This window comes from Erinaceus europaeus, chromosome 16 (assembly GCF_950295315.1).
Source record: "Erinaceus europaeus chromosome 16, mEriEur2.1, whole genome shotgun sequence".
Lineage (NCBI taxonomy): Eukaryota > Metazoa > Chordata > Mammalia > Eulipotyphla > Erinaceidae > Erinaceus > Erinaceus europaeus.
In genome coordinates, this window is record NC_080177.1 from 61070981 (window position 1) to 61084415 (window position 13435).

Sequence of the window (13435 nt, forward strand, 5' to 3'; positions counted from 1 at the left end):
AGGCAGCTCTTGCTCTCTCTCTAAGGTCCTTGAGACTAGTAAATTCAAGCACATTAGGTACTATTAAAAGTTCTATTAAGCAGGTGACTGCCTGTTTTGTTCCATTTACAAGGTGACTAAAACAGAGGAAAAAGATAATAGAAACAAATAAAAATAACTACATGTTGAGTTCCTGTAAATTTTCTGGCCCAAAGAAACTTCACAGAATATAATTATGATAGTGATATAAAAGTAAGATGATGCGTTATTTTCACAGGTAAACAAAATAGGAAGTACAAGTTCTTGTACAAAAATTATTACAATTTGATTGATCTTATGAAAGACTTAGTGTCTACCAGTTTGGATGACTTGAAAAGGAACAACCAACATTTATTTACTAAGTCATTTGGCTGTAGGATTATACCTAATTTAGGTACCTTCTTTCACTTATAATTCTAGAATGTCTTGATTAATGGGGGAGAGAGCATAATGGTTGAGCAAAAGACTTTTTCATGCTCAAGGTTCCAAAGTCTCAGGTTCAATTCTCCATACTGCCATAAACCAGAGCAGAACAATGCTCTGCTAAAAATAAATAAATAAAAGTAAAAGGCAGGAGGGAGTCAGGCAGTAGCATAGCAGGTTAAGCACACATGGCAAGAAGCCTAAGTCTCAATTTGAGCCCCCCCGGCCTCCCCCACCAGCTTGAGGGGACACTTCACAAGTAGTGAAGCAGGTCTGCAGGTGTCTATGTTTCTCTCCCCCTCTCTGTCTTTCCCTCTATTTCTCTCTGTCCTATCCAACAATATCAACAACAATAATAATAATCACAATGGTCAAACAACAAGGGCAACAAAAGGGAACAAAATAGCCTCCAGGTGCAGTGGATTTGTGGTGCAGGCAACTGAGCCCCAGCAATAACCATGGAGGGGAAAAAAATTCATTATTAACTGAAGACAGGTTTTTTTTCTCTCATTTTTTATAAAAAGGAAACATTGACTAAACCATAGTATAAGAGGGGTACAACTTCACACAATTCCCACCACCAGAACTCTGTATCCCATTCCCTCCCCTGATAGCTTTCCTATTCTTTAACCCTCTGGGAGTATGGACCCAAGGTCATTGTGGGATGCAGAAGGCGGAAGGTCTGGCTTCTGTAGTTTCTTCCCCGATGAACATGGGCATTGGCAGGTCAATCCATACTCCCAGCCTGCCTCTCTCTTTACCTAGTGGGGAAGGGCTCTGGGGAATCAGAGCAACAGGACACATTGGTGGGGCTGTCTTTCCAGGGAAGTCTGGTCGGCATCATGCTAGCATCTAGAACCTGGTGATTGAAAAGAGTTAACATACAAAGCCAAACAAATTGTTGAACAATCATGGACCTAAAGGCTGGAATAGTGCTGATGAAGAGTTGGGGTGGGGGGGCTCTCCGTTTTATAGATAGCTAGTATAGTCATATTTTAGTTATATTCCAAAGGGTCTGTGGCTATACTAGTTTTACTAGTTGTTTTTTTTGTTTGTTTGTTTGTTTTGTTTTTGCCTGAGCTTGAAATCTGATATGCAGGTGGATACAAGTTATTGTCTGGGGAGATGATGTCATGGCTGGGAAAAGGACCAGAAAGCTGGATCAGGGAAGAGAGTAGCTCCCAAATATGGGAAAGGTGTATAAATATTGTTGACTGTAAACCCCATCAATTTGATGTGATCTGGGGCCCATATTCAGCTTAGGAGCCTCTGTGACCTCTGCATCCCTGTAGATCTGAGCTCACATTCTGTGGTCATGAGTAGGAACATTCCAAGCTGCCCCAATTTCAGAACCCATCTTCCTCAGAACATAAAGTATGTTCACAGTGACAAAAGTCAGTGTCATACATTGAAGATAAATTGGATAACAAAGAGAAAAGCTCTTTGTACCATGTAGGTAGTTTTTGAGCTTATGAAAAATAGGGTAAAAATAAAAAGTAGAAGCAAGAAATATGTCTTTATCTTTTGTCATAGGGCAGAGGGTCTCAAAATGTGTTAGTGGAGGAGTTGGGTGGTAGCCCAGCGAGTTAAGCGCACATGGCACGAAGTGCAAGGACGTACTAAGGATCCTGGTTCGAGCCCCTGGCTCCCCACCTGCAGGGGAGTCGTTTCACAAGATGAAGTAGGTCTGCAGGTGTCTATCTTTCTCTCCACCTCTCTGTCTTCCCCTCATCTCTCCATTTCTCTGTCCTATCCTACAAAAAAAAACACGACAGCAATAACAAGAATAATAATAACCATAACAACGGCAACAAAAGGAGGGGAAAAAACCTCCAGGAGCAGTGGACTGTAGTGTAGGCATTGAGCCCCAGCAATAACCCTGGAGGCAAAAAAAAAAAAAAAAGAATGTGGTTGTCAGGGGACTGGGTGGTGGTGTATTCAAATGAGTGCTCATTACCATGCAGAAGGACCTGGTTCAAGTCCCCAGTCCCCAGCTTCAGGGGGGAAAGTTTCACTAGTGGTTAAATAGTGCTGCAAGTGTGTGTCCCTCACTATCTCCCTCTTTCATATTAGTTTCTCTGTCTTTAATAAATGAATGAAACAAGAAAAAAATTTTTTTCTTTAATTCATTTAGTTTAATGAATTAAGAAAACTCAAGAGTTTAGAATTTATATAGTCAACAGTCTCCTTCAGGGGATTTTTTAAAAATTATTATTTTATCTATTCATGAGAAAGATAGGAGGAGAGGGAGAAAGAACCAGATATCACTCTGGTACATGTGCTGCCAAGGGTTAAACTCAGGATCTCATGGTTGAGAATCCATGCATTATCCACTCCCAGCCGAATGGGGGATTCTTCTGTACGCTGAATTCCCAGAACTAGCTACTCAGTAAAAAGCCCAGACTTATTTTTATTTTTCCTTTTAAACATTTTTTATTATGTTTATTTATTTATTGGATAGAGACAGTCAGAAATTGAGAAAGGGGAGGTAGAGAGAGACAGAGAAACACCTTCAACCCTGCTTCACCACTTGCAAAGCTTTCCCCCTGCAGGTGGGGACCAGGGACTAGAACCCAGCTCCTTGCGCACTGTAATATGTGTACTCAACCAGGTGCACCACCGCCTGGCCCCAAAGCCCAGACTTCTAAGGATTTATAATCTGGTTCCAAACTCAATTTTCCAATTCCTTCCCTACTGCTCTCCAAAATAGTGCTAAATATGTTTAAGGTCATGCCCTCAGTTCTCTAAATCCATCTTTATTCACTAACTCAGACCAGTTTCTTCTACCCAACAGGAATTTGTGATGTGTTTAATGAGGTTGAGTACTTAGACTTTAACTTTTTTTTTTTTTTTTTTTTTAACCAGAGCTTTGCTCAACTCTGGTTTATGATGGTGCAGGGGATTGAGCCTGGGACTCTGGAGCCTTAGGCATGGAAGTCTTTTTGCATAACCATTATGCTATCTACCCCAGCCTGCAACTTTAACCTTTTCTTTGTGTGTGTGTGTTTATTTTTCAACAGTGAGGTAGTATACACAGGTGCTCTTTTATATATATATCTACTTATTTATTTTCCCTTTTGTTGTCCTTGTTGTTTAACATTGTTGTGGTTATTGATGTCGTTATTGTTGGATAGGACAGAGAGAAATGGAGAGAGGAGGGGAAGACAGGGGAGAGGAAGACAGACACCTGCAGACCTGCTTTACTGCTTGTGAAGCAACTTCCCTGGGGGTGGGGAGCCAGGGGCTCGAACCAGGATCCTTACACTGCTCCTTGTGCTCTGCACCATGTGCGCTTAACCCGTGGCACCACAGCTTGACTCCCAACTTTAACCTTTTTTATGTTTATAGTTCTTGGCTATATAGTGATGTGGATGAGGGAGATAGCATAATGATTATGCAAAAATACTTTTATGCTTGAGGCAAGTCCCAGTTTCAATTTCCTGCACTATAACCTGAGTTGTGGTGGGTGGAGTGTCAGGTAAAACACACACAGGGCAGGGGAGATAGCATAATGTTTATGCAAAGAGATTCATGCCTGAGGCTCCAAAATCCTCGGTTCAATCCCCAACACCACCATATGCCAGAGCTGAGCAGTGCTCTGGTACTTTTCTCTCAAAAATAAAATATTTAAAACACACACACACACACACATATATGGAGAGAGAGATGTAAATATATAAATAATAGGGGCTGGGTGGTGGTGTACCTGGTTGAGCACACATTTTACAATATGCAAGGACTTGGGTTCAAGCCCCCAGTCCTCATCTGCAGGAGGAAAGCTTCTTCACAGAGTGGTGAAGCAGTGTTGCAGGTGTCTCTCTGTCTCACTTCCTCTCTACACCCCCCCTTCCTCTCGATTTCTGGCTGTCTTTATCAAATAAAGTTAATTTAAATTTTTTTGAAAGAATAAAGATAGTATTGAAGAGACATAGTATAGTATACACAGTACAATTTGATTTTTTTCACCACCCATAGTACTTCCATAGCTATGTATGTTATCTACACTCAACAATTTTAAGAAGTTATTTGGGTTCTTACCTTAATATGTCAGTGGCCAAACACTTTTGATTCAGTTATGTCATGTCAGTACTTTGTTGTTGTTTTTGCCACTAAGATCAAAATTTGTAAGAAGCAAATTTAATACAGCTTCAGCTTCCAGGGCGTGGCCTTGGAATAACAAAGACTGAATCATCACACCTGGGAAAAACTAGATAAAACAGTAAAAAATAAACAACCGAAATCTCATGTTACAACCTACAAATTTGGAGGAAACTTGTTGAGGGTCAGGTGCGTGCATATGGGTTAATGTAAAGGGCTGAGGGAGAACATCATAAGACTCAAATTCAGAGCTCTACCTGTAGCTTATAGAAAGCAGACAGAGCCGTATTGAAGCACAGACTCAGCCTCTAGTGGAAGGGAGCAACATAGAAACAGCTGGGACAGTGGCAAAGGGTGGCCAGAGGCCAGAGTGAAGTTGGGCACTGAGCTGTGGGCCATAGCACTCCTATCACTCAATGTGGGTTTACCAGAACCAGACCCAGGTAACAGGGAGGATTCTCCCTACGCCTGTCACACCACCATATACAAACAATACAACCACTGTGCCACCTCCTGGTTGAACAGCAGAAACCCACCCAATCAAAATATGGACCAGAATGCAAATGTCCATCACAAGGACTTGAAAAAAAAAAGTTGAGTTTGAATTCAGAAAACTCATTATGAAGGCAATTCAAGACTCCAACTATAACATATAAATAGAAATTAAGGAATCCAGAGATCTCTTTGCCAAAGAACTAAGAAGATCACAGAGAGAATTCTGAAAGGAAACACTTGAATTAAAGGAAACTCAGATAGCATTAAAGCTTTCTAAGAGACCTTGTATCCAGAATAAGTCAGTTTGAGGAAAGAATGTCGGGGGTAGAAGATAAAACCACCACACCCTCGGAGTATAAAGCTACTGAAGAAGGAAAAGTTCATGAAAAATGAAGCGTTTCTCTGTGAAATAGAAGATTCCATCAGAAGAACAAATGTGGAAGTTAAAATCTTAATCTTTGCCTCACCTTCGCAGGAAGAAGAAAAAGTGCTGGGTGAGATAGGTCAGGAAGAGAGTGATGGGATGTGAGGGCGATCTGGCTGACATTTGTCACCCCATTGATGGCCAAGCTTGATTCGGTTGATCTGGCTGGCTAGGAGGGCGTCCCCTTCCTCCCTCACTGCTCCTTGTGCTTCCCTCCCAAAGCTGTGCACTCGGTCAAAGAATAGTGCCTTCCCTGAATAGAGACAGAACGGTCTCTATTGTAGGTTCTTGCTCTCCCCGGCTGGAACCTCCAAACAAGCTCTCAAGGAAGAGAAAAATGAATACTGGATGACTCCACATGTAGGTGAAACAGCAGACAGACTTAGAAAATGAGAACACTGGGGGGGCCCCCGCAGTAGTGCAGCGGGTTAAGTGCAGGTGGCACAAAGTGCAAGGACCGGTTCGAGCCCCCAGCTCCCCACCTGCAGGGGAGTCGCTTCACAGGTGGTGAAGCAGGTCTGCAGGTGTCTATCTTTCTCTCCCCGCTCTGTCTTCCCCTCCTCTCTCCATTTTTCTCTGTCCTATCAAACAACAATGACATCAATAACAATAATTATAACTACAACAACCAGGGCAACAAAAGGGAATAAATAAATAAATATTAAAAAAAAAAAAAAAAGAAAATGAGAACACTGGATGAAACTTGGACTGAGGGCGGTAAACGACGACAAAGCAAGGGACTCTAGGGAGGGAATGGAATAGAGAGTCTGGGAGGAGAGGGATCTGAGGTCCTCAGTGGTGGGAGGAAGTATGTAGCAGATACCTGTTATACAGAGCTTGGTATAGACAAATGAGCTGTAATTCATTAACTCCCCCCCAACAAAAAGTATTGTACATAAGAAAATTTAGAGATTGACTAAAGTGAAAGATTTTTTACTGTTGTTAAACCATTTTATTTTTATTTTATCTTAGTTTATTTTTATTTCTTTTTTATTGTTGATTTAATAATGATCAAGACCATAGGATAAGAGGGGTACAATTCCACACAGTTCCCACCACCAGAGTTCCACATCCCACCCTTTCCATTGGAAGCTTTCCTATTCTTTATCCCTCTAGAAGTATGGACCCAGGATCATTATAAGGTGCAGAAGTTGGGAGGTCTGGCTTCTGTAATTGCTTCTTTGCTGAACATGGATGTTGGCAGGTCCATCCATACTTTCACCCTGTCTCTATCTTCCCCTAGTGGGGTAGGGCTGTGGAGAGGTGACGACACATTGGTGAGGTCATCTGCCCAGGGAAGTGAGGTTGGCATCATGGTAGTATCTGCAACTTGGTGGCTGAAAAAGCATTAAGATATAAAGCAGAGGGATCCATGTGGTAGCACAGCGGGTTAAGTGCACATGGTGCAAAGCTCAAGTACCAGCCTCTGGCTCCCCACCTGCAGAGAGGTTTCCTCAAAAGTGATGAAGCAGGTCTGCAGGTGTCTATCTTTCTCTCCCCCTCTCTGTCTTCCCCTCCTCTCTCAATTTCTCTCTGTCCTATCCAACAGCAATGACAGCAATAATAATAAGGACAACAAAAGGGAAATAATGGATTCATAGTGCAGGCACTGAGTCCCAGCGATAACCCTGGAGGCAAAAAAAAAAGTTATAAAGCAGAACAAATCATTTAATAATCAGGAATATAAAGGTGAAAATATAGCTGGTGGGTGGGGGAGACAGCATAATGGTTATGCAAACAGACTCTCATGCCTGAGGCTCCTAAATCCCAGGTTCAATCCCCCGCACCACCATAAGCCTGAGCTGAGCAGTGCTCTGGTGTTTCTCTCTCTCTCCTCTCTTCATCTCTCAAAAATAAAATTAATTTAAAAAAATTAAAAAAAAAAAAAAAAGAAAATATAGCTGGTGAGATTAGGATCTCCATTTTGGAAAAAGCTAGTAGGTCTATTTTAGGTATATTTTTAGGGGCCCATGACTTTACTAATTTTTGCCTGAGCCTGACAGCTAACATGCAGGTGGGCTAAAGGTATTGTCTGGGGAGTTAGTGTCGGAGTTGGAAATAAAACTAGAAAGCTGGGTCAGGGCAGCGAGTAGATCCCAAATATGGGAAAAGGATATAATTATTGTTAACTATAAATCCCATCTATTTGATCTGGGGTCCATATTCAAAGTAAGAGATTTTTAAGTTCCAACACAATCATATATATTGTTGTTTCTACTTTATTACTTTCTTATATTTATCATTTACATGTTTTTAAGGTTCATTCTATATCATTCTGTAATATCTTACTAATACATCATAATGATATGCAATAGCTCTAACTCTAAGAAAGACATACTAGTCCCCATCTGTAGGGGGGAAAGTTTCACAAGTGGTGAAGCAGCGCTGCAGGTGTCTCTCTGTCTCTCTCCCTATCTCCTCCTTCATCTCAATTTCTGGCTCTCTATCCAGTAAATAAATATTTTAAAAAAAGAAAAGAAAGACAAAACCAAATCACTCTTAAAATAGCAGAGGGGAACCCATTCCATTTACATTTTTGTCAACTGTAAAACTAATCCCCCAATAAAAAATTTTTAAAAAGGACAGAAACACATTTAATGTAGATGACTAAAACAAGTGAACTTGCAAGGGGAAAAAAAAATACTTACCAAACTGTATCTTGGACTTTGTAAGAACTTTGGTTTTACTGGTTTTGTTTTTATTTTGGTGGAGTGAGGAGTTCACAGAAGTTTGATGGAGGATGTGGTGATTTAACACTGACTTTGTATGGTAGTGAAATGATACCCCTCCAAATCTTATATTTTTGTAAAACTCTGCTAAACCACTGATTTAATAAAGAGAACAAAACAAGTAAACCTGGACATGGAAAAAAAAACTCATATTTGAGACTTACTCTAAGACAGAGTTTTCATGAACCATATAAAATAGTTAATTATTTTTTTCTTTTTTATATTTATTTATTTTTCCCTTTTGTTGCCCTTGTTTTTCATTGTTGTAGTCATTGTTGTTGTTATTGATATCGTCGTTATTGAATAGGACAGAGAGAAATGGAGAGAGGAGGGGAAGACAGAGAGGAGGAGAGAAAGACAGACACCTGCAGACCTGCTTCACTGTCTGTGAAGAGACTCCCCTGCAGGTGGGGAGCCGGGGGCTCCAACCGGGATCCTTCCGCCAGTCCTTGCGCTTTGCACCACGTGCGCTTAACCCACTGTGCTACTGCCTGACTCCCAATTAATTTTTTTTAAGCCTCCAGGGTTATCACTGGGGCTCAGTGCTTGCACTATGAATTCACAGCTGCTAAAGGCCATTTTTCCCATAGTTGTTGTTGCTATTATTGTTGTTGTTGGATAGGACAGACAGAAATTGAGAGAAGAAGGGAAGACAGAGGGGAAGAGAAAGACACCTGCAAATTTGCTTTACTGCCTGTTAAGTGACCCCCCTGCAGGTGGGGAGCCAGGGGCTCATACTTTGCACTATGTGTGCTTAACCCAGTGCACTACCTCACGGCCTCCAATAGTCAATTAATTTTATAGGGGTTAGGAGATAGTTTGGCAAAGTGCATACCTTACCATGCTTGAAGCCATAAATTTAACCTTTGGCAACACACTGAAGCACCATAACAGGTAGAACCATGCTTTGGTGTCTCTCCCTTTCTTACATCTTGTTCTAAGTATAAGAATAAATAAATTGTAGTCTGGGAGGTGGCACAGTGATAAGGCCTTGGACTCTCAATCATGAGGTCCTGAGTTCGATCCCCGGCAGCACATGTGCCAGAGTGATGTCTGGTTCTTTCTCTGTCCTCCTTTCTCATTAATAATAAATAAAATCTAAAAAAAAAAAAAGAATAAATAAATTAATCCAGGATGGCGCCAAGATGACTAAATAGAGAGGACTTGGGTCTCCCTTCTCCCACAATTAACACCGAAACTACAGTAATACATATGGAAGTCTACATAGACAGACTTTTAGTAGCAAGGGACAAAATTTGTCAGTATCCAGGCAATGGAAAGAGAGACACTTTCAAGAGAAAATCCCTTTCACACAACTAACCCAACATAAAGCCATAATTACAATTTTTTTTTTTCCTTCCTGGGTTATTGCTGGGCTCGGTGCCTGCACCATGAATGCACCGCTCCTGGAGGCCATTTTTCCCCCCTTTTGTTGCCCTTGTTGTAGCTTTGTTGTAGTTATTATTATTGCCATTGTTGATGTTGTTCGTTGTTGGATAGGACAGAGAGAAATGGAGAAAGGAGGGGAAGACAGAGAGGAGGAGAGAAAGATAGACATCTGCAGACCTGCTTCACCGCCTGTGAAGCGACTCCCCTGCAGGTGGGGAGCTGGGGGCTCGAACCGGGAACCTTATGCTGGTCCTTGCACTTTGCGCCACATGCGCTTAACCCACTGCACCACCGCCCGACACCCACAACGTATTTGTCTATAAGGTATAAGGCTCTAGTCAACTGGATTGAGTGAGCATTAGTGATCAAATGAACAGTGGTGTACAAGAACCTAAGTTGGTAGTAGTATGCATACACCTATCATGGAAAAATAGCAAACTGTATCAATATGACAACTGTCTTGTAAATCATTATTTCCAGTGCTTAATTCACTATGCCACCTCCCTGCTAATGACATAGAGAATTTTATTTATTTTTATTTTTAAAGATTTATTTTATTTATAGAAAGAGAGAGAGGGCGTCCGGCGGTAGCACAACAGGTTAAGCACACATGGTGTGAACCGCAAGGGCCCGCATAAGGATCAGGTTTGAGCCCCTGGCTCCCCACCTGCAGGGGGGTGGCTTCACAAGCGGTGAAGCAGGTCTGAAGGTGTCTTCCTCTCCCCCGTCTGTCTTCCCCTCCTCTCTCCATTTCTCTCTGTCCTATCCAACAACAACAACAACAGCAATAATAATAATCACAACAATGATAAAACAACAATGGCAACAAAAATGGCCTCCAGGAGTAGTGGATTTGTGGTGCAGACACCGAGCATCAGCAATAACCCTGGAGGAAAAAAAAAAAAGAGAGAAGAGAGAGGGCCGGAACAACATTCTGGTATATGTGATAGTGGGTATCAAATTCAACCTCATGCTTGTAAGTCTACACAATTCTACGACTGTGCCATCTAGACATAGAGAATTTTAAGAAGCTACAAGAAAAGCCAAGAGTCATTTAGAAAGGAACCCCCACACGATTATCAGTTGTTTGCTCAGCAGAAACTCTAAATGGCAGGATATGTTTAAAGTATTGAATGAAAAAAGGCTTCCACTGAAGAATACTCTCTTCAGCTAGATAATCACTCAGGTTTGAAGGACTAATGAAGAACTTTATAACTATTAAAGGACTTTTTTAAAGAATATTCTTTTAAAAATATTTTATTGTTTATTGGATAGAGGAGAAATTGAGAGAAAAGGGGCAGATACAGAGGAAGAGAGAAAGCTGGACACCCACAGACCTGCTTCACTGCTTGTGAAGTGTTCCCCCTGCAAATAGGGAGCGTGGGCTTGAGCCTGTGTCCTTATGCAGGGTAATATGTGCATTTAACCAGGTGCACCATTATCTGGCCCCCTTACATGAATTCTTCACTACTAAGCTGCCCCTATAAGAAATACTAAGGACATTGATATAAAAGGAAAATACAGAATGATCTTGCTGATACGTGATACATGAATAAACAAAGCAAGTGAAAACAAGCAAAGTCAAATAAAGACAAGTATTTGGACTTGGACTGCAGGTTTGAGTTACTCAAAGGGGGAGGGTGTGTGCAATGGCAGAGGAGAGGGTATTCAATGGACTTTGGTGGAGAGTTATTACTACTATGGTGTTGAGTGTGGTATGGTAAAAATGTTTTGAGAGGTGTGAAATTGTACTCTTAAAACATTATTTAAAAAAATGTAAAGTGGGAGTCGGGCATTGACGCAGCAGATTAAGGGCAGGTGGTGCAAAACGCAGGGACTGGCATAAGAATCCTGGATGGAGCCCCCGGCTCCCCACCTGCAGGGAAGTTGTTTCACAAGTGGTGAAGCAGATCTGCAGGTGTCTATCTTTCTCTCCCCCTCTCTGTCTTCCCCTCCTCTCTCCATTTCTTTCTGTCCTATCCAACAATGAAATACATCAACAACAACAATAATAACCACAACAAGGCTACAACAACAAGGGCAACAAAAGGGAATAAATAATAAATAAATATTAAAAATAAATGCAAGGTGTCTGTTTCTTCTTTTAGAAACTCTAGAATAGATCTCATTTACTTTATCCTCTATCTCTCCTTCTCTCTGTCTCCCCATCTATTAAAAGAAAAAGGTCACTGAGACTGCTGGAGTCATCCAGGCATGGAGCCCCAGCAATAACCCTGGTGGTAAAAATATTAAAATTCTTAAAAATATTTTTCAAATTGGAAAGGAAGACCACTCTATGATATCACACATGCATGAGATCCTTAGTTCTATCTTTAACACTACATGAAACTAGTCTTTTTTTTTCTTACAATTATGTTAAAAAAATTATGAACTCAGGTCCTGCAAATGTACAACAGTGGTAATTAGAGCTATCACTTCCCATGTATGAGACCCTAAGTTCCATCCCCAGCACCCTACACATAATAGTAAACCCTACAATAAATAGCATTCTGATACAAGCTTTATTTAGACTCTTATACATTTAATTACATTGTAAAGCAGCTCTATAGGACATATCACAATGGCTAATTTTGTAGTATATATGGCCCTACCTTTTCTTACTGGAGTTTTCCATATGAATGAAGTTTCTTCACTAGGCTAGGCAGCATTTTTCTCTTAAGAAGTTTATTAAACTGTTACTTGCCTCTTTTTTTTGTTGTTGTTATGAAAAAGAGTATGGAAATGCACCATTCCGTAAATAACAGCATCTGAGAGCTTTTGGCTAATACTGTTATAAACAACTGGGGTTGGAAACACAATTGTGAACTTTTTTGTATAGTTTTTTGTTTTGTTTTGTTTTTTTTAACCAGAGCATTACTCAGCTGTTTATGGTGGTGCTAGGGATTGAACTGGGGACCTTTGGTGCCTCAGGCATAAAGTCTGTTTGCATAGTCATTTTGCAATCTCTCTAGCCCCAGTATGAACTCCTAATTTAGGCAATGTCTGACCATACTAGCAAAAATACCACCATTGTTCTATCTTAAAGATTTTGTTTATTAGCTTTGTACGAAAAGATAAACTAAAGCACATTTCTCTAGGCATTCTTTTAATTTGTAGCCCCAAGGTAAATCTCATTGAGAGAAGAAATGATGCTCTTCGTATAATCACACGAAGAAGATGTGATCATTTTCAACGTCTACTTTGCGCAATGCTTGGATTCCTTTTCTCCTTGATTTCATTCATTTTCCCCCAGCTTTTCTAAATTTGCGTTTGCATTGTATTTATACTTCTTTTTTTATTTTTAACACAGATGTTGAAAACATTTGCTTAGTACTGCAGCATAGGTAATTGCTCTCCGGTTAAAGGTTGGAGTTTTTAGAGTCTGCAAGTTAAGGAGGGACCTGGGGGGCAGCGCAGCAGGTTAAATACACATGGCGTGAAGCTCTCCGACTGGCTTAAGGATCCTGGTTTGAGTCCTTGGTTCCCTACCTGTACGGAGGTCGCTTCACAACCCGTGAAGCCGGTCTGCAGGTGTCTATCTTTCTCTTCTCCCTCTGTCTTCCTTTCCTGTCTCGATTTCTCTCTGTCCTATCCAACAACAACAACAATAATAATAATAACAACAAGGACAACAAAAATGGGAAAAAATGGCCTCCAAGAGCAGTGGATTCATAGTGCAGGCACCAAGCCCTAGCGATAACCCTGGAAGCAAGAAAAAAATAGAAAAAAAATACATAAAAAATTAAAATAAAAAAAGAGTGGAATTGGGAGTAACATAAAACACATGTTATTGGGGAGTCAGGCGGTAGTTAGCAGCAGGTTAAGCACACATGGCGCAAAGCGCAAGGGCCAGCGTAAG